The sequence below is a fragment of the Artibeus jamaicensis genome, unplaced genomic scaffold (assembly GCF_021234435.1).
Source record: "Artibeus jamaicensis isolate MK-2021 breed Jamaican fruit bat unplaced genomic scaffold, CSHL_Jam_final contig_475, whole genome shotgun sequence".
NCBI lineage: Eukaryota > Metazoa > Chordata > Mammalia > Chiroptera > Phyllostomidae > Artibeus > Artibeus jamaicensis.
The window spans coordinates 4,842,622-4,863,749 of record NW_026521852.1 but is presented as its reverse complement, the minus strand read 5'-3'; positions in this window follow the sequence as shown (position 1 = coordinate 4,863,749).

The following is a 21,128-nucleotide window of genomic DNA, read 5'->3' as shown; positions in this document are numbered from 1 at the left end:
TAAGATCGGGAACAAGGTAGGGATGTCCACTTTCATCTCTCTTATTCATCATAGTACTACAATTCCTAGCCACAGCAATCAGAGAACAAGAAGAAATAAAACGCATCCAAACTGGAAAGGAAGAAGTAAAACTGTCATTATTTGCAGATGACATGATACTACAGATAGAGACCCCCAAAGATTCCACCAAAAAACTGCTAGAACTGATCAATGAATTCAGCAAAGTAACAGGATAGAAACTTAATATCTAGAAATCACTTGCATTTTTATATGCTAATAATGAACTAACAGAAAGGAAAATTAAGAAAACAATCATTTCATAATTACTACAAAAAGAATGAAATACCTAGAAATAAACCTAACCAAGGACATAAAAAGACCTGTACTCAGAAAATCATATGCACTGAAGAAAGAAATAGAAGATACAACTAAATGGAAACCCATACCATGTTCATGGATAGGGAGAATTAACATCATTAAAATGCCCCTGTTATCTAAGGCAATCTATAGATTCAATGCGATTCCTATCAAGATTCCAATGACATATTTCACAGAACTATAACAAATATTTCAAAAACTTATATGGAAACACAAAAGGCCCTACAGAACAACCAAGATTCTGAAAAAGAAGAACAAAAGTGGAGGAATCACACTACTGTAACAGTGCGGCCAAGGGGGGGGGAGCCCAAATAGGGATTTGTAATGGGGTCCAGAACTCGGCATCCAGGAAATATTAGAAAAATATATACATACAAACTGTCCTCACCCCACAAGTCTGAGCTGGGGGAAGGGACGCATGGAGTGGGGCCATTGAGAGTTGTTTTGAATAGTGATAGTTTTGCAGATAACCTCTGGAACCTTCATTTAACATATCTATAACCTTTAACTGGTTTCATAGATATGTTAAACAGCTGTGGCCATGCTTTGAGCCAGGGGGATGGGAGTGACTTCAACCCATGGTGTAACTGGGAGGCAACTCCCCCTGGTTACAGATCCTATGTAAGAACTTGAAGATGATTGGCTCCACACCACAGGGCCACACCTGCCCAGACTTATTATGGCAGCCCAGTAAAGCTGGGAAAAAATTTGGAAATGCTGGCAGCTGTGGCCAATTGTGGGCAGTCAGAAATGCTGTGGCAGAGGAAAATTGGCACTGGGATGTAAACCCAGGCAAGGCAGCCATGAGGGGTCTTTTGGGGACCACACAGCTTAAGCAGAGAAGAACCACAGACTTCTCTTTCTTTTTCTGAGATACAGCACCCCAGACTGGACAGAGAGGGAAGGAAGGACTGTGTGTTTGTGGGTATCCTAAAGGACTTTGGGATCTCAATGAAGATATTAAGTCATTACTCTTAAGTTTGTATAACTCTATAAATAAATAATCCTTTTCCTTTTCACTAATCTCTGGCATTGAGAGACATCTTTCCCTGGACACAGGCAAGGCGAACCTAGTACAAGGTGGGGGAGCTCCAGAGGTGAGTGGGTCCACTTGGTAATAGTATATTATTCACTCCCCCCGGGTCTGTTCTATAACACTACCTTTTATCAAACTATACTTTAAGGCCATGGTAATCAAAACAGCATGGTACTGGCATAAAAACAAACATATAGGTCAATGTGACAGAACAGAGAGCCCAGAAATAAACCCACATCTTTACAGTCAATCAGTAGGTGACAGAGGAAGCAAGCACATACAATGGGCTAAAAATAGCTTATTCAATAAATGGTGCTAGGAAAACTGGACAGGTAATGTGCAGAAAAATTAGACTAGACCACCTTCTCATGCCACACATGAGAATAAATTCAAAATGGATCAAAGACTTAAATGTTAGACCTGAAAAATAAAAATTGTAGAAGAAAATATAGGCAGCGAAATCTTAGGCAGTGCTCATAGCAGTAATATAGTGGATATATCTCCCCAGGCAAGGGGAAAAAAGAAAAAATAAACTGGAACTACATCAAACCAAAAAGTTTTGGCAAGATGATGATGTAGGCAGACATGGATTACCTCTTTGCACAACCACAGCAAAATTACAACTAAAATATAGAACAACCTGACATTTCAGGAATGTCAGAAATCAAGTTGAATAGAAGTTTGACAACTATGAAATTGAAATCGAGTTGAATGGAAGTCTGACAACTATAGAATTGAAGAAACTGCATCCATCCAGACTGGTAGGAGGGGCACAGACACACAATGAGCTGGCCCCACACCCAATTGGATTCAGGAGAGATATCTAGGAGCAAAAAGCCCCATACCCACACCAGGGACCCCAGCCTAGGATTCCAGTGCCAGGAAGAAAAGTCCCCACAACTTCTGGCTGCAAAAACCAACAGAGACTGAGTCAGTGGAGGAGACTAATTGAGTCCTAAGCAGTTTCTCCTGGGGAACCCACACATGAACTCACCTACTCAAACTCATTCCCTCTGAACCCTAGCACCAGGGCAACAGCTTGAAGGGCACCAGTGGTAGACAGGGAGAGACTGAAGTGTTGGCATTGGGACGAGCAGAAGCCATTGTCCCTTTGCTGAGCCCTCCACCCACAAAGCCAGTCAGCTGGTGTCATATCTGAGACTCCATCAACCTGGCTAACACTATGTGATCCACCTTGGAGATTCACAGAGGCTCTACCCAACCCAACTTAGAGGCCCACCTAAGCTGGTTTTCTATAAGAGTGGCTTGTCTTGGCTCTTAAACCCTATCAAACAAGCAACAGCTCGCTTCAGTGAACCCTAGCAGCAGCCAGATTAGAGTCACAGCTTGGCTTCATCTGGGAATCTCCAAGCCCAGAACAAGTAGCAGCCATCTCAGATTGCTTTACAGCTTAGGCAGGGTGCCCTGAATGAAACACAGATGGGGGCTGACCCCCAGAAACCCCAGGGCCAATAGACCCAGTGGACAGTTACAGACCACATCAGAGAACTACCCCCATGCCTGGGCACAGCTGATCCTCCATAGAGGGTGAAGGTTGGTCATCAGTGATCATAGCCATTCCTTCCAGCTGACTGGCCTGGATAAATCCTTCCTATTGATCTTCCAACAGCAACCAAGCCTCAACTACAAAAACAGGGTGTACTCAGCCCACATAAAGGATGCATCTTGAGTACACAGCTTGAGTGATAGAGGAGGCTGTGTCACTTGATCCTACATGACACCTACTACATTAGGCCACACAACCAAGACGCAGAATCAAAATGGCTCTCCCTAATACCTGGAAACAAACACAAGGTGTCTGCCAAATGAGGGGACAAAGAAACATGACCCAAATGAAAGAACAGGTCAAAACACCAGAAAAAAACTAAAAATGGAGGTAAGCAATCTATCAATGCAGAGCTCAAAACATTGATTATAGGATGCTCAAGGAACTTAGTGAGGACCTCAGCAGCATAATAACTACCCAGTCAGAAACAAAGGATACACTAATTTAAATAAAGAACAATTTACAGGGAAACAACAAGAGAATGGATGGAGCCAAGAATCAAATCAATGATTTGGAACATAGGGAAGCAAAAAACAACCATAAGAACAATAAGAAAAAAAGAATACAAAAAAAATGAGGATAGTAAGCAGCCTCTGGGACAACTTTAAGAGGTTCAACATTTGCTTCATAGGGATGCCAGAAGAAGAGAAAGAGCAAGAAATTGGAAATCAATCTGAAAAAATAGTGAAAGAAAACTTCCCTAATTTGGTGAAGGAAATAAACGTACAAGTCCAGGAAGTGCAGAGAGATCAAATTATGATAGATGCAAAGAGGCCCATTCTAAGACACAACATTATTAAAGGGCCAAAGGTAAAAGATAAAGACAGACTCTTAAAAGCAAGAGAAAAGAAGTTACTGGAAGGTTGCCACATGATAGAGGGATGGGGACAGTAGATGAAGAGGTAAGGGGATTAAGAATTACAAGCAGGTAGTTACAGAATAGCCATGGGGATGTAAAATACAGTATAGGAAATGGAGTAGCCAAAGAACTTAAATGCATGACCCATGGATATAAACAATGGTGGTGGAGTTGCCTGAGGGAGTAGGGAGTGTTGAACGTAAGGGGCCAAAGGGGGAAAAATCAGGACAGCTATAATAGCATAATCAATAAAATATAATTAAAATAAACATTAAAAAGTTTTTGCACAAAAAAGGGAAAACATCAACAAAATAAAAAAGCAACCCATAGAATGGGAGAACATATTCACTGATACATCTGATAAGGGGTTAATATCCAAAATTCATAAAGAACTTCTAAAACTCAATACAAAAAAAAAAACAACCCAGTTAAAAAATGGGCAAGGGACCTGAATAGACACTTCTACAAAGAGAACATACAGATGGCCAATAGATATGTGAAAAGATGCTCAATGTCACTAACTATCAGAGAAGTGCAAATTAAAACCACAATAAGATATCATCTCACACTTATCAGAATGGCTATCATCAATAAATCACCAAAAAGTGCTGGCAAAAATATGTAGAAAGGAAACCCCTTTTGCCCTGTTGGTGGGGTGCAAATTGATGCAACCACTTTGGGAAGCAACATGGAGATACCTCAAAAAATTAAAAATAGATCTGCCTTTTGACCTAGTGATCCCACTTCTGGAAATATATCCTAAGGGACCCAATCATTAATTCAAAAGAACATAAGCACCCCTATGTTCACTGCACCATTATTTACAATCACCAAGATATAGAAGTAGCCAAAGTGCCCTTCGGTAAATGAGTAGATAAAACACCTATGGGATATTTATACAATAGAATATTAATTGGCCATAAAAAAATTTTTACCCTTTGCAACATTATAAATGGACCTGGACCATTATGCTAAGTGAAATAACCCAATAAGACAAAGACAAATAGCATATGATTTAATTCATATCTGGAATCTAATGAACAAATGGAACTAACAAGGAAAATGGGGACAGACTCATAGATAGAGAGCAGGATATCAGCTTGTGTAGGGGGAGGATAGGGAATTGGAGGGACTGAGCAAAAAGGAAAAAGAACTCATGAACATGGAAACAGGGTGGTGATTGCTGGGGTGAGAGGGTATAAGGGGACTAAATGGTAATGGAAAACATACAATAAAGATTAAATTTTTTAAAAAGGAAACCAGATCAATGAAGTTCCAACCAAGACAGGCGTGTAGGTAGAAACCCTTCACTTCCTTGCACAACCAAAAGGAAGATAACAACCAATCTAAAATGAATAAACAAGCAGAAGTGCCAGAAAATCAAACTGCATGAAACTCTGACAACCATGGAATTAAAGAAACAGTCAAACAGAACAACCAGGCCAGTAAGGCCACAGACAGAGAGAAACCTCAGTGAGGCAGCAGACCATGGGGGTGGGGCTGGCTGTGGCAAAGCAGTAGGCTGAGCAAGAGGGGCTGACTTAAAGGGAAACTGAGACTCAGAGGTGGCTGTGGACTACAGTGGTTGCTGCTGTGCAAGAAACTCCCAGTCTCACATGAGAGTTCTTTGGCAATGCCCTAAAGATGAGCAGGCAAGCTGCATTGTCCCCTCTCTGGCCCCTACCCCACAGGCAGTGCTACAGCACAACAAGGAGGTTTGCCCTGCCTGGGTGAATACCTAAGGCCCCAACCTCTTACAACTTATCAGGGGCCCCAAACAAAGTAATAGGGACAAAATGAAATAACAAAGCAAAACCTCAGAGAAAGAGCTAAGCAAGGAGGGTATAGCCAACCCATCTGATGAGGATTTAAAGCCCTGGTAATGCTCACAGAACTGATTGAGCTTGGTTAAAAATGAAGGAATGAATGAAAGATAACCAAAATAAAATAAAGCAAAATATTCAGGGAACCAACAGGGACAGGAAGGAAGCCAGGACTCAAATCAATGATTTGGAACAAAAGGAAGAAATAAACATCCAACCAGAACAGAATGAAGAAACAAGAATTCAAAAGAAGTGAAGAGAGTCTTACAAACCTCTGGGACAACCTGAAACATTCCAACATCCAAATTATAGGGGTGCCAGAAGGAGAAGAACAACAGCAAGAAATTGAAAACTTATTAGAACAAATAATGAAGGAAAACTTCCCCAATCTGGCAAAGGAAATAGACTGCCAGGAAGTCCAGGAAGCTCAGAGAGTTCCAAAGAATTTGGACCCGAGGAGGAACATACCAAGGCACATCATAATTACATTACCCAACATTAAAATGAAGGAGAGAATTCTAGAAGCAGCAAGAGCTAAGGGGACAGTCACCTACAAAGGAGTTCCCATCAGACTGTCAGCAGATTTCTCAAAAGAAACCCTACAGGCAAGAAGGGGCTGGAAAGAACTATTTGAAGTCATGAAAGGCAAGGACCTACATCTAAGACTACTCTATCCAGCAAAGCAATTATTTAGATTGAGAAGGTAGATAAAGTACTTCCCAGATAAGGCCAAGTTCAAGGAGTTCATTATCAATAAGTCTTTATTAAATGCAGTGTTAAAGGGACTTATCTAAGAAAAAGAAGATCAAAACCATGAACAGTAAAATGACAACAAACTCACAACTATCAACAAATGAATCTAAAAAACTAAAATAAAGGAAAACAAAAACTAAGCAAACAACGAGAACAGGAACAGAATGAGAGAAAATGGACATCACATGGAAGGTTTTCAGTGGGGAGGGGGAGGGAAGGAAATGTGGGGAAAAGGTACAGGGAAGAAGAAGCATAATTGGTAGGCATTAAATATATGGAGAGATGTAAAAAAAATGGTATAGGAAACAGAACTCAGAGAACTTTCATGTACAGCCAAGAACTTACATGTTCATGGACATGAACTAAGGGGTTGAGGGGTACAGGATGGAAGGGGGATAAAGGGGAAAAATTGGGAAAACTGTAATAGCATAACCAATAAAATATACTTAAAAAAAGGAAACCAAAGTGGAAGTTCTCCTAGCTGACACTCACCCCTTTCCCTTTTCTCTCCAGTTCCAGCACAGCTCCTTCGAAGATCAGAGGACTGGCAACTCCCGCTGAACCTTTGGCCCCAGGATGCGGAAACAGCACAGAGAGGAGGGCATGAGAAGGGAGGAAATGCCTAGGTGGGATGCCAGCCTGATTCCTTGGGCCAAGATGGAGTTCTTGGTCCTCTACGTTCTGGAATGTGACAGGGAATTTGCCAGGGCATCTGGGGATGGCTCCTCCCAAGCCACTAGCTCCTCACCCTGGACACAGCCATACTGGCAGCTCCTTCTGGGCCTTCTTGCAGTGCACTGGTGCCCCACGGTGGACAGAGGATTTGTGTTCCACCAGTGAAACAGTCTCTGGAGCCTCCATGCCCACTACATGTGGTTTCTGTCCTTGCATGGGGGTAAAACTTGGGCATTCCTGTTCTAGAGCTCTATCTCTATTCTGACCTCAGGCTGCTTACCTGAGCTGTCTAGGGGTTTTGCCTGACAGTGCTGTGCACTCCTTGTCATAATAGGCTGACTTCACCCATGTCCTCGACTTCCTGTAGTCCTCTAAATCAGGCACAGACCAACCCTTTTCTGGTGGGTGCAGCCCTGCAAAATCTTTAGGACAGAAACTGGCTATACTAACATTAGACCAAATGGCCACATAGGGGCTTGGACACACTGTATAATCCTTCTGCCTTCAGGGATGGGTGGATGGGAGTGTTGGTGCAGACAGAAACCAAAGCTTCTGTCCACTTGCAGCTCACTGTCTCCAGAGATGATCCTTCACTCTGGGCAAGTAGAGGACCAGAGTAGAGGCAGAGTAGAGATGGTTGCTGAAAAGCCATTGGGACCAAGGATGTGGGGATGAGGTGTAAGACTGGGGGAGGATGGGGTTCTTGGGGCTGAGACAGAGCCCTGAAATGCCATGGACTATAGAAGCATGTGTTTTCTAATTTTTTTCTCTAATAACAGGTTGTGTGTGGCTGCAGGAAGGAGATGGTTGTTAAGCCTCCAGAAGCCACTGAGTGGATAGTCATACCCCTGTGGCTCATCAATGGGCTCTATGCTGGCCCACACCTCCCAGGGAGATTGTCACAGTCCTACCGAGGAGACTGAGCAGAGCTACTGAGAGAGATGCTGCAGGAAAAGAGGCGGGCCAAGGAGTAGTAACCAAGCATGGTAGATGTCAGGAGGAAAGAGGTCCAGACATAAGGGGAAAGGAGCTTGAAGAGATCAAAATGTAAGCAATGCTCAGATGCAGAGGGAGGGGTACACAGGGGACAGAGGGAGAGGAGGGCTGAGCAGCCCCAAAACTGTCAGGGGCTTTTAGACCCTTTTTTCATTTAACCCTTACTGCAGCAAGGAAACAAACTTCAATAAGGAATTTAAGTAACTTGCTTGTGGTCCCATGACTAAAGCAATGAAGTTGGGATTTGAAACTAGTCCCACCACTCCAAAGGAGTTTCCTATCACTCCTTCAGCAGTTCACCTAAGAGAGGAGGTGTGGCTGGATGAGGAGAAACAGGATGTGAACCTGGAATTCTAGACTCTTGGTACTGAAATCAGGATCTCCTACACCAACTCTGCCTCCAGAAGAAATTAGATTTCAATAAGAACAATGCCGTGTTTTAATTAGGTAGCAAATTATTTTCAAAAGGTAGTAATAGAACCAACCAACCTCCCATTCCCTCCTTCTTTCCTTCCCACTCTCTAACATTTATGGAGCAATGACAAACTGTGAGGCTTTGTGTTAATTCTGAGGAAAAAAATGCAGCTCTTTAGGCACACATCCTCACTTTCATGACAGTATTTTTCTCTGTCCTTATTTCTGAGTTCCTCTTCAGGGCCCAGCAAACCTGCCTGCAGCCCAACTCCCTCTGTTTTTAGAGACAAGCTCCCCCCAAGACCTGCCCATCCCGGAGCTGCTTCAGGGGCCAGAGCTAGAGTGGTCAGTGATGTCACAAACAAGCATCTAGAAGCCCTTAATTCCTCACACATTTAAACACAGCTGGGCCTGTGGCAGTCCAAATTCTGCCAAACCTAGAACAAATGAGCAAATGAAGAGGCTTCTAGCCTCTTCCCCTCACCAGGCTTCTCCAATGAATAGAACCACTCACCACAGCCCATTGTTCTCTGCTATAAAATCACAGTGCAGCACTTAAAGAGTCATCACCCACCAGCTAGTCCACTCTCAGAGCAACGCCATCAAATAAACTCAGTCTGACAACTGAAAAACACTTCAAAACTCAAGTTATTTGTATGTGTTCTGAAATACTAGGAAGAGGATGCAGTAGATAAGACAGTAATTCTCAAGATCCTGTTTTTCCTCTCCCATTTATTTGTCTGCATACCAACTCTAATCCTGTACCTCTCCTTTCCAAAATTCCTGCCTTGTAAGCTCTTCTTCCAGTTCTAGTCACACACACCTCCTTCTTTGAATTTTCTCCCTTTCCTCTGGATTCTGTAACACAAAAGCCCAAAATACATGGCACGGCAAGACCTCCTGGAGAGAGGGGAGGGGAAGGTGACTGGGTAAAGCCCCTCTTTCCTAGGCAGGGGAGAGACCCTGGGCTGAAGACACTCCTGCAGTAAGCGTTTTTCCCCATCACAGTAGCTGTCACTGCAGATAGCCCTTTCAGATCGTGCCAAGCCCACTGGGCAGGACAAAGTGACAATTTCCAGACAAAGTGACAAAACCAACCTGACTGTTCCATTCAGACCTTATCTGCATATTTTGCTCCAAATCAAAGTTACAGTCGGCTACCATTAGTCAGTTGCCTCAATTTGGAGTTTGGAAAATATGATTCATTCTGACCCACCCTTCCTCTTAGCAACCCTAGCATATCCTGACTTCATTAAATACTTTCTATACTGCTGTAGACTGAATGTTTTTTTGTCCCCTCTTAATTCATATGTTAAAATCTTAACCTCCAATGTGATGGTATTATGAGGTGGGGCTTTAGGAGGTGATTAGGATAGGAGGGTGGAGTTCTTATAAATGGGATTCATGCTCTTATAAAAAAAGACCCCAGAGAACTCCCTTGCCCCTTCTGCCATGTGAGAACGCAGCAAGAAGACATCTCCTGCGAGTCAGGAAGTGGGTCCTACAATAAAAAGGTCACAGGCTATGTTTATTCTCATTCTGTCCTAAGTCTCATGAATAGGTTTATAGTAGCTTGCTAATGCTACATAATAACTCATGTCAAATATTAGTGACTTAAAACACAATAATCATCCATTATTTTTAAAGGATTTTATTTATTTATCTTTAGAGAGGGAGAGAAGGAGAAAAATATCAATGTATGACTGCCTCTCATGAATCCCCCGCTGGGAACTTGCCTGCAACTCAGGCATGTGTCCTGACTAGGAATTGAACTGAGATCCTTTGGTTTGCAGGCCCGCATGCAGTCCACTGAGCTACACCAGCCAGGGCTATTTTGTTACTGTTTCTATGGGTCAGAAACATGGAAATGGCTTGCCTGGAGAGTTCTGACTTGGCTCATATGAGGCTGTGCTAAAATGTCAACCAAGGGTGAGTGTCTGAAGGCTTGATTGGAAATAGAGGTTCCATTTCCAAGGTTGCGTGTTCACAGGGCTTGTGAGTTGGTGCTGGCTGTTGGGGGTAGGCCCATGTTCCTCTTCAAGTGGACCTCTCCATGTGGCCTGGGCTTCCTCAAAACATGGTTGTTGGATTTCAAAGGAGAACATCTAGGAACCCAGATGAGAGCTAGGCTGCATCTTCTTTTATGACCTAAGCTTTGGAAGTCACATGGTACCACTTCCACTGTGCAATCTTGGTCAAGGCCATTCTAAGCCTCTCCTGAGTCAAGGTGGAAGGAATGTAAACCTAGCCTCTAAACAAGAGGAGTTCTAGTCACATTATAAGAAGAGCCCAGGAATGAGGTAAATGTATAGATGTGGCCACCTTTGGAGAATACAGAGTGCCCCATCTCTGGCCCCTGTGAACTCATAGCAAATGCTCATGGCAAACTTAATATTTACTGGTGTCTGGAATTGAAACAGCCACATCATGGGAAGCCTGAGATAAAGAGGAAAATAAATTCAGTCTTAATTTTTTTAGTGCCCCCTGTATCCATACCCTTTGCAATGAACTCTTAGAGTGTCTTCCCTGTACTGACTCTGGTCCAAGTCATTTGACTGGCCTTGACCAACAGGTTGTTAGCAGCTGTGAGTCTAGCAGAGGCTTAAAAAAATTTATGTATTTCTCCTGAGGCTCCTGGACTAGCCCATTGAGGGTATGAGACATGCAGAAAATAGTCATTTTGCCTCAGTTGCTCCAGCTGAAGAAAGCTGACCCATAGAGATGTGAGCAAGACCAGAGAAGATGAGAACCACCCAGCACACTGCAGGTTTGTGAGCTAAATGAATACTTATGGTTTTAAGGCCCGGAGCTTGAGAGTTGGTCGCTTTGCTACATTTTTGAGGCAATAAATAACTCTTCTCATATTATTACAGAAAGTGCCTTCTGACCTGGGAGCCTCTGTTCTAGGTCAGGCTTAGTATCTGCAGTAGACAGAATAATGGTCCCCCAAGGTCCACATCTTGATTTCCACAACCTGTGACTATATTACTTTGCATAGCAAAAGGGACCTTGCAAATGAGATCAAGTTAAGGATCTTGAGATGGAGTGATCATTCTGCATTATCCTGGTGAGACCAATTTAATCACAAGGGTCTTTATGAGAGGGAAGCAAGAGGGTCTGAGTCAGAGAGGAGATGTGATGACAGAGTGGAGTTGGAGTGTGTGCTCCCATGCTGGGCAATGGGCCACAGCCAAGGTGTGGAGGCGGCTTCTACAAGCTGCAAAGGGCAAGGAAACAGATTCTGCTCGGAGCCTCTGGAAGGAACACAGTTCTATTGAAATCTTTATTTTCACCTGTAAGATACATTTCTGACTTCGGTACTATAAAAGAATGAATTTGTTGTTGAAAGTCACTAAACTTGTGGTCATTTATTATAGCAGCAACAGAAATTTAACATAGTATCTAACAACTATATGACCTAAAGCAGTCAGGTGCCACAGTGGGCCTCACATATTACTTCTGGCAAATGAGGATGTGTGGTAGATTAAAGATGGCCACAAATCTTTGCTACTCCTCCTTTTGAGATCTGGGTTGGCCAATGGAATGTGGGAGAATTTTCTGTAACTTTCAAGGTTTGTAATAAGAAAGCTTGCTGCTTCCTCACAGGCCTCTCAAAATATTCTTTGGGAGCCTAGCTGCCAGCCTCTGTTTTAATCCTGTCTCCTAGGCAGCTAGTTACCCTTGCTCAACCTTTTACCAAAATGCCCACACCCAAAGAGTTACTGGATCTCCCTCAGTTCCTTCAGTCTTTAGGAAGATTCCAGGAACAAAGCTTTAGACAAGTGTCTACTGATGTACTGAACAGAGAGCCCAGCATTCCACCCAGTCAATAGCTTGGCTCTCCTCCTTTCTGCATCATTCCTTCCATTGGCTTCTCGAGACAGGGCAGCCTTAGCAGCTTCCCATGGAGGTGTCACCTCAGGCCTAGTCCTACCCTGTCATTTTCCTGGAAACCAGTGAGAGTCTTGTGGGGTTGGAAGGGGGTATTTTTCAACAGAAATTCTGAGAATTAGAGAGCCTAGGATATAGAAGTTGTGCTGGGACTAGGATGGACCAAGCTTCCACCTTTGTTTAGAGGAAGTTGGTGCATTCTTTACCTTCCAACTCATTTACTCCAACTTCCCTTAACCACAGGTTTTTAGGCCATGACCTCCATGTCTGTATTTGGCAAACGTAGAAACAGCATCACCATTTTCAACAGCAGAATTTTCAACCTTTCCCCAAAGATACCATTCTAGTTTCAGAACAGATTTTTTACCTCCCAGCTTTCCATGTATTATGCATCACTGCATCCTATCTAGGAGGTGGTAGAGTCCAGCAGCTGAGATTGTGGGATCTAGAGTCAGATGTACCTTTTAACAACTATATAGCCTCAGGTGAGTCACTTTACCTCTGTAAGCTTTGTCATTCTTTTCTGAAAAAGTGGAGCCAATAATTGTCCCTGCTCTATAGGGCTATTTGAGGAATTAAATAAGACAGACCATATCAAAGGTCTGACATATAGTACACACTGAAAAGATGTTAGCCATTGTTATTTAGATTCTCATTGCTCACTTAGCTGTGAATAAATCACAGCTGACTTCCTCCCTGTTTATTTATATAGAAGAAAAGAATCTGGGGAGATTGGGAGAGGTGGTGAACAGCCTTGACCCACTACAGACAAGGTCAGAGGAAGTGGGTTAATGAGTTCAGTAATACTCCTAAAATTGATAAAGAGACCCTGGGACTGGGGGTAGGTTGTTATCCCTCTGTTCTGTCTATTTCTCTGCTCTAGTGACAGACCTTCCAGCCTCAGTCTCCTATTTCACAATGTAGGAGAAAATTCCCCAAGGAAGGGTGAAAAAGAACAGCGGCTTTGGAGGACTGAGGCAACATTGAAAGTGAGAGAGCAAAAATATATGTCCATGTGTGTCCATGTCTGTTGAAAGTGGAAGGCACCTGAAAAAGTGCAAAACTGAATGATGGCATTAACTGAGCCAGCCACTCCCTGCTTGCAGCAATCCCCATTTCCCTTGGAGACATGAGCCAGTGTTTTTCCATTCCTATGATCTGGTAATGCTCCCTGATATGTAACATTAATCCCTCCCATGCAGCCAGCCTAAGAGCCCTTTCCTTCCTTGAAATGTCAGACAGTGAGCCGGCAGTTATGGGTCTCCCTCCTCCCCAGTAGAACATTTTCAAGTCCTTGTTTGCAGCCCATCTCAGTGGGAAGCCACTGAGGGCGGAAGGCTCCATGCATGGCTTTGCCTCACAAACTGGCTGAGGTAGGGGGCGCAGGTACAGAACTTGCCAGGACTTGGTTGGGAGGAGTGGGTGAGGCGGCTGTTTCAGACATGGAGGCAGCTGGGGCAGGATGTGGGGGGGACTCTATTACCAGCAGGCACCAAAACACACTAAGTTCATGATCCATTACACCAACAGAGGTGGCGACAGTTATAAAATTGCAAAACATTTTCCATCCCCAACCCCTGTTCACTCTTCATTGCTAATTCTTCCAGTTTTTCCATATTTGCCTGAGATGAATGAATGACTAGATTCAAGAGATTTTTTTTTTCTGTGAAGTGTTTGGAAAATAACTGCTAGTACCACAATGACCTTCTTTCTCCTGTTTTATTTTGTGTGTGTGTAGATTTTTTTTAGGGGAGTGGGATTGGAATAATTTTTTTCTCCTTTTAAAAGACACTTAAAGACTCAGATTGGTAGTACAGTGACCACCTGTCCTATATTTTCTGAGAAAGCCCCACTTTTTAAAAAGTCAGCTTGTTAAATCTCTACATAAATATGGTTTTAATTTTATGAATCGTTATTCACAAACTCATGGTACATGAAGTGTCTCTTATTTTCTTTAATTTTTATTTTTATTTTTCATTTAATGGGGTCTAATAGACGGGGTAGACCCAGATCTGATTTTTCAATGTCACCTGTGTGCAGAAGCCTCCTCTGAAACCTTCATCACTCAGTCTGGTGTTGGTTGGTGAGGCTCTCAAACTGTGGATCCCTTTGTTCCCTGTGCTCCCTTCAGGGTGATGGATCTCTGTCACTTGTCTGACAGTCGGCAATGACTCTGGAGTCCCACCCCACACTGAATCAAACAGGAGACCCTAGCGGGCCTCTACCCACTTCTAGACCTTCTTCACTGGGTTGCTGCGGCCCCAAGCTATACCAGTATATGAGACCCAGACCATCTGCTCTTGGATCACTCTTATCTCCCTGGTATTTTCCCCTCTCTGGGCCTCCTTCTGGCCAGAGTGAAGAAAGGGGTGCAAGGCTGTTTTCTCCCAAACTCCTCCATGTCTATGCTCTCTTGTATCCTCCTCCAATGTTGTACATCTGAATTTTAGAAAGCTTCACTCTGGACAGGGGCGGGGAGCCTTATATCTCTCTCTAAATCTCTTATCTAATCTATATTATCTAGTCAATGGGTCAACACTGGGTGGAGTAATTGTTGCTCTGATGATATAACCCCACCTAGAGGCTCTGAAGAGAAAAAGGCCTGTATTTGGAGAGGAAGAGCAAGGAGAAAACAACAATGGGACATTAGTTAATAGTTCTGAAGTTCTCCTGACCAGCCTGAAGACTCACAGCCTTTTCATGTGGTGACCACATGTTGGGTATTTTCTATGATAATCCCCAATTCAAATAATTTTGGTTTTTTTTTTAAGATTGTATTTATTTATTTATTTATTTATTTATTTATTTTTAGAGAGAGAGGAAGGGAGGGAGAAAGAAAGGGAGGAAAACATCAATGTGTGAGAGAAACATCAATTGGTTGCCTCTTGCACACCCCCAACCAGAGCCCTGGCCCACAACCCAGGCATGTGCTCTGACTGGGAATCGAATCAACCACCTTTTGGTTCACAGGCCAGTGCTCAATCCACTGAGCCGTACCAGCAAGGGTTAAATAATTTTATTTTTTTTTAAAGGAAAGCTTTTATTAAATCTATAGCTAAATTTCTTTTAAATTGCATGCTTGAGCAGGGTTTTTCATATAGCTACTTTAAATAGTGCAAGTAAAGAGACAGTAAGAGACCCCTGAGGTAAGTCTCAGTTCACCAGAGAGTAGGATGCTAGTGAGAGCCCCAGCAAGTCCCTCGGTGACAACTGGACTGGAACAGGGCATTTCTCAGAAACCCTTCCAGGGAAAGGGGAGTGTCCCTGAGTACTGCAGCTCTTCAGGGACAGTGATGTATGCTCCCTGGCTCTCCAAGCCCACCAGAGCAGCAGGCCCCTCATCCAGACAGCTGTGGTTCTCCTAGTATCCCGTGGTACTTATGGTACCCCCATGCCTTCAACTATCACCAGTCCAAAGGCAACCCAAATCCCTGTGTCCAGCCTCACTTCTCAGCTAAACCCCTCACCCATGCAGCCAGCTGCCTGCTAGACATTTCCACTTGTTCAAAATGAGCTCATTAATTTCCCTCATAACCCTGAGCTTCCTTTGTGTTCCATATGTTGGTGTGTCATATTTCAGTCAGTGGATGGGTGTGGGGTGGTGGAGAATGTCTATACACCTCCTAAAACTTCATGCAAGATTTTGCATGTATACGTGTTTTCTTCCTACACAAGAGATGATAGCTCCTTCAGATCCTTACTGAAGAGTAAAATGAGTGCTGATTTACAGAATAAACCCCCATCTATTTCTCTGCCTTTATCTCCTGGTACTCCCTCCCTGATGCCTGACCCTCACACCTCCCAAAGCTATGCTTCATGAGGAGTGACTGACTGGTCTAGTTCCTGGAAAACACTATCAGTGTGAGGCACAGTTAGCAAACACAAGGTCTGCAGGCTGAATCCAGCCATCCATCTTGTTTTATCCAGCCCGGCACCTTGTTTCTCCCTGGTGGCAGTGCCAAACTCTCGCTTAACTGTTAAGGAGTAGTTACATTTATACAGTCCTAAAATTACATTCAGACTTTTGAAGGCAAGACACATTCAGACTGATGTGGCCCCTGGTGAAAATGAGTTTGACACCCTGGTGTAAGGGATGCTGGTTCTTCTACCTGAAGAGTGTTTCCTACCCTCTTTGTCTGCAACCTTCAGGCAGCACCTTCTCCAAGAAGTCTCCCCCGCCTGACCCAGGCATAGCTGATGAGCCCCTTTTTAGTGCTCCATCTCCATTAGGCACCCCTCATCTGATAGGCAGCCTCTTGTACCCATGGGTGTGCTTGTGCACCTTTAATAAGATGAGGATGTTCCAGGCCTGCCTTCTCCCCAGTGAATCAAAAGTGTGAGGGAGGGAGCAAGTCCCCTGGGAAATTCTGAGGCACAGCCTACACAGAAAACCAAAATCATAGGGCCTTTCTTTGTGTGCATAACACTTGATGCACCAGACTATGAACACTTCAGGGCAGGGATCTCGTCTTAGTCAACTCTCTAATTGCCATGGCATTCAGAGCAGCACCAATGCCTAGAGGCCAAGCAAAGCCTGATGCAGTGCTCACTGAGTGCTAGGGACAGGCCTCAGGGGGTTACAGGTGCTATTCTCAGCACCTCACACTGGCCCCTGAGACACATTTACAGATGAGGAAATTTACAGTAATCCCATTTACAGATGAGGAAATATTTGATGAATCAATGAATGAGTTCATCATACTTTCTAGAGAACTGAATGGTTTTGATAATTCTAAATATTATTTGTTTCATAAACATGACTTTTTACAGGGTTGAGAAGTGTCTCACTCTGCTCTGATCATGTAAAGGAAGAAGAGAAAGAAAAAATCCAGGAGCAGTTCTAATTATTTTCTGGAAAAAAGACCTTCTTGGTAATGGCAGAATCAGACCCAGCTGCCAGAAACCCACTCAAGTAGCCCCAGGACTGTCCAGCCTGAGAAAACTTCATCTCAAATATGCAGGGAGTGGGGGATACACAGGACAGAACCATAGTGTGCCACTATGGGAAGGAGATGACGTTCTTGTTGTCTGCCTCCTTCTCGTGACCACTAGCCCCAAGTTCTTGCCCCCGGCTGCCATTTGCTCTCTTAACAGGAAAGTGATCAGGAAGAGTTTAAACTATAACATTATTTACAGGAGGCAGGCCACAGTGCCCATTCACTTACCCCTAATCTAAACAAGGCCTTCAAGGATACAGAATCCTATCTCTTACCCAGAATGAGTGGTAGGACCACCCCAGCCAGAGGTTTGTTAAAGGGGCAATTAGGAATCAGAAAACAATACAGAAAGGTCTATGGGTAGGACCCCAAACTGCACCAAAACCATAGCACTTGGTGACTGCTACCTTCACTCTCTTCCCATTTTTCAAAGCCTGATGTTTCAGGGGCAACGTCCTCCAGAAGCCTTCACAAAACATGCACATCTGTCTTTTCTGAGGTTCCTGTAACTCTAGGGCATCCACACCCAGTTCAACTCCAAGGCCTTCTTCCTTCACACCTGCTAGGCCTACATCCCCAAGGAGCCATGATCCTCAGACTTCCAAATCTCTATGCAGGGATTTTAGAGTTGTCCCAACACTGATTTCTAGAGAAGTGTTATAGCAATATCTTAAAGGGTCCTGAACACTAGATCTTCATTTCCCAGGGTTCAAATCCCACCTCTGCTGCTGACTAACCATAAATTCATAGGAAAGTTCTTTAACCTCTCTGTGCCTCAGTTTTCTCATCCATAAAATGAGGATAATAAGCTTACCCTGTAGTGCTGGTGTGTAGCACTGGTGAGTGGATGAGTTAGTGTATGCAAAGTGCTGAGAACAGAGTCTGCCACACAGGAGGAGCTCATAATATGATCCTCTCATTCATTAAATTGATGTGATTCTCTCATGATCCTCAAAACACTGGAAGATAGTTAAATCTATCTCTACTTCACAGAAGAGACTGGGCTCAGAGAAGTTAAGCAACTTACCTCAGGCAACACAGCTAATAAATGAGTACAGGATTTCTCAAGCCAGGACTCTGAGCCCCACAGACATGGATATGGAATCCACAAACTCTGGCACCCTTCCTAGAACTCTATACTCCCTCCTCTGGTATTTCTGTGGCTTCCCTACACATTCTTGAAGCCTCCAAGAACAGTCAGTGTTCCCACACCAAAACCACCATGGGCTACAGTCCTACCTTTCTGGTCTTGGGCAGGGTGCCCTGCAGGAACCACACTGGACTCTGGTGGCAGTGCTAGTGCATGCTGTGGGTGGATGAAAGTTATGTCCCTCATCTGGATCCCCCACGGCCAGCCTGCACAGGATCTGACAGATTTTTCCCTGGCAACAACCACCCAGGCTTGGCTGACCCAGCCACCCAGACCACAGCCCAGTACAGGGGAGCCTTGTCAGAGAAGGATACCACAGACCCCCAGAATTTGCCACTGAGACAGCCTGCTAGGCCAGGCTATGCCAGGAAGGGAGCTGGGCAGGGGTCCTTAGACGGGCTGAGGAGCTAACTCTGCGTGGGAGCCAGATGTCATCTTAGAGGCAGAAGGAGGTTGCACGGAATATTTGGTGGGACCCTTCCACAGGGCTGCAGCCTCATGTGAGGTGTTTATATGAATGGCTGTGATGCGATTGCCCATTCCTTCAGGGTGTTCTGGTCTTTGCCAGTCACATAGTCCCTTCACAAATGTTGTCTCCTTAGGTCTCATAATTTCCCACCGAGGTAGTTTTATCTCCATTTACAGACAAGGAACTGAAACTCAAGCTTCTGCCTCTAGTTTAAATGTCTTGCTGCTAACCTCACCACTGGGCAGACATAGAGCTAAGCTAGGAGACTAGCAGGTCTGGGATGTGAGAGAGAGAGAGTGAGTGAGGCTGTGGGAGCTGGGTAGAGACTGGGGCGCAGGCGTGGCTCAGTGCTGTGGATTGGTGCCAGATGGGAATGCAGCCTCAGGATTGCAAAATCTTTGGATTTTTCCAGAGACGCTGGAAATCTGGATTTTTAAAATGTGAAATTTCTCATTTTTTAATGTTGACAATTTTAGTTGAAGTCGTCTAGCAGGCTAAACAAAACACATTCTTAGGCTGGTCTTGACTCCAGGCTGTGCAGACTTGGGCCAGCACATTGCCTCCAAGATACTATGTGGGATAAGCCCTCGCCTTCCTCAATTGAATAAAAACATTCAAATGCCCTTGGGGTGGGTCATACAGGAATAAGTCGTCTCAAAGGAGAGAGCAAAAAATTGTTTATTGAGTGCCTATATATCAGACTTAGTTTGGGGGGTATGGAATATAATTTTTTTTATTTTTAAAAGATTTTATTTATTTATTTCCAAAGAGAGGAGAAGAGAGGGAGAAAAAGAGGTAGAGAAACATTAATGTGTGGTTGCTTCTCATACACCCTCTACTGGGGACCTGGCCAACAACCCAGGCACATGCTCTAGCTGGGGATTGAACTAGTCTCTTTGGTTTGCAGGCCTGGGAAACTCTAGTTTCACTGAGCCACACCAGCCAGGGCATGTGAGATATAATTTGACAAAAACAGACAAAACCCCACTCTCAAGAAGCTTATATTCTAATTAGTGAGACATGCCATAAAGATAAATCTGTAAAATTGTTAGTATGTTAATAATAAGTACTAAGGGGAAAACGAAAGCAAAAATTTCAGTTTTAAACAGGGTGATTAGAGAACTTCACTATGCAGGTGACACGTGATAAAAAACCAGAGGGGAGGAAGGAGAGAGGGAGTCCTGCTGATATATGCAGGATGAATGTCCAGAAAGAAGGGATAGCAAGTACACAGGCCCTGAGGCCCACGGAGAGGACAGGGGGAGAGCAACGGAGAGTGGCTGCAAGAGAGGTGCGCAGTAGTATTAGTGGTCACAGAAGTAAGAGGAGTCGGAAGGAGGAAGACAAGTCAACTAGAGCCTCTGGTTTTACTCTGAATGACTGGAAGCCATCAGAGTAACAGGATCATTCTTGCTGCTGTGTTGGAAATAGACTGAAGAGAAGTAAGGATGGAAGCAGAAGGGCCCTCCTTTAAGAGGTGATCGAAATAATCTGGGTGAGGAAACAATGGTGGCTGGGGCCAGGGCATTGGCCATGAAGGTGGTGGTAAGTGATCAGATTTTGGACATATGTTCCAAGTAAACCCAGTGATGTACTAGTAGATGTTTTTAACGACCAGTTCTTAGGCTGGGGTGGCTGATTTTCATGGTGTAAATATTCCTAACATGGTAATTTTCAGTTACAACAGGATACAAGTTGGCCTTCAAAATTCCTAAAAATTTTACAGCCGACTCTTGCAAGCCAATACAGGCTAGCTGCAGCACAGCATTGGGTAGAGCTAGCAGGACTTACTAATTGATTGGATGTGAGGAGTCAGAAAAAGAGAGCAAAGAGAACTCTGATATCTGGGCAACTGATAAAACAGAGTTGCCATTGATTTAGATGGGGAAGAATATAATGGAATTAGGTTTGGGGGAAATATCAGAGAGTTGAAGAAATCTATTATCTTTTTAAACTTCACAAGACATTATTATTACTGTTTCATATAGTCAATATTTAAAAAATATTTTATTAATTTATTTTTAGAGGGAAAGGGAGGGAGAAAGAGAGGGGGTGAAACATCAATGTGGGATTGCTTCTTGTATGCCCCCTACTGGGTACCTGGCCCACAAATCAGGCATGTGACCTGGCTGGGAATTGAACCAGCAACCTTTTGCTTCTCAGGCTGGCACTCAATCCAC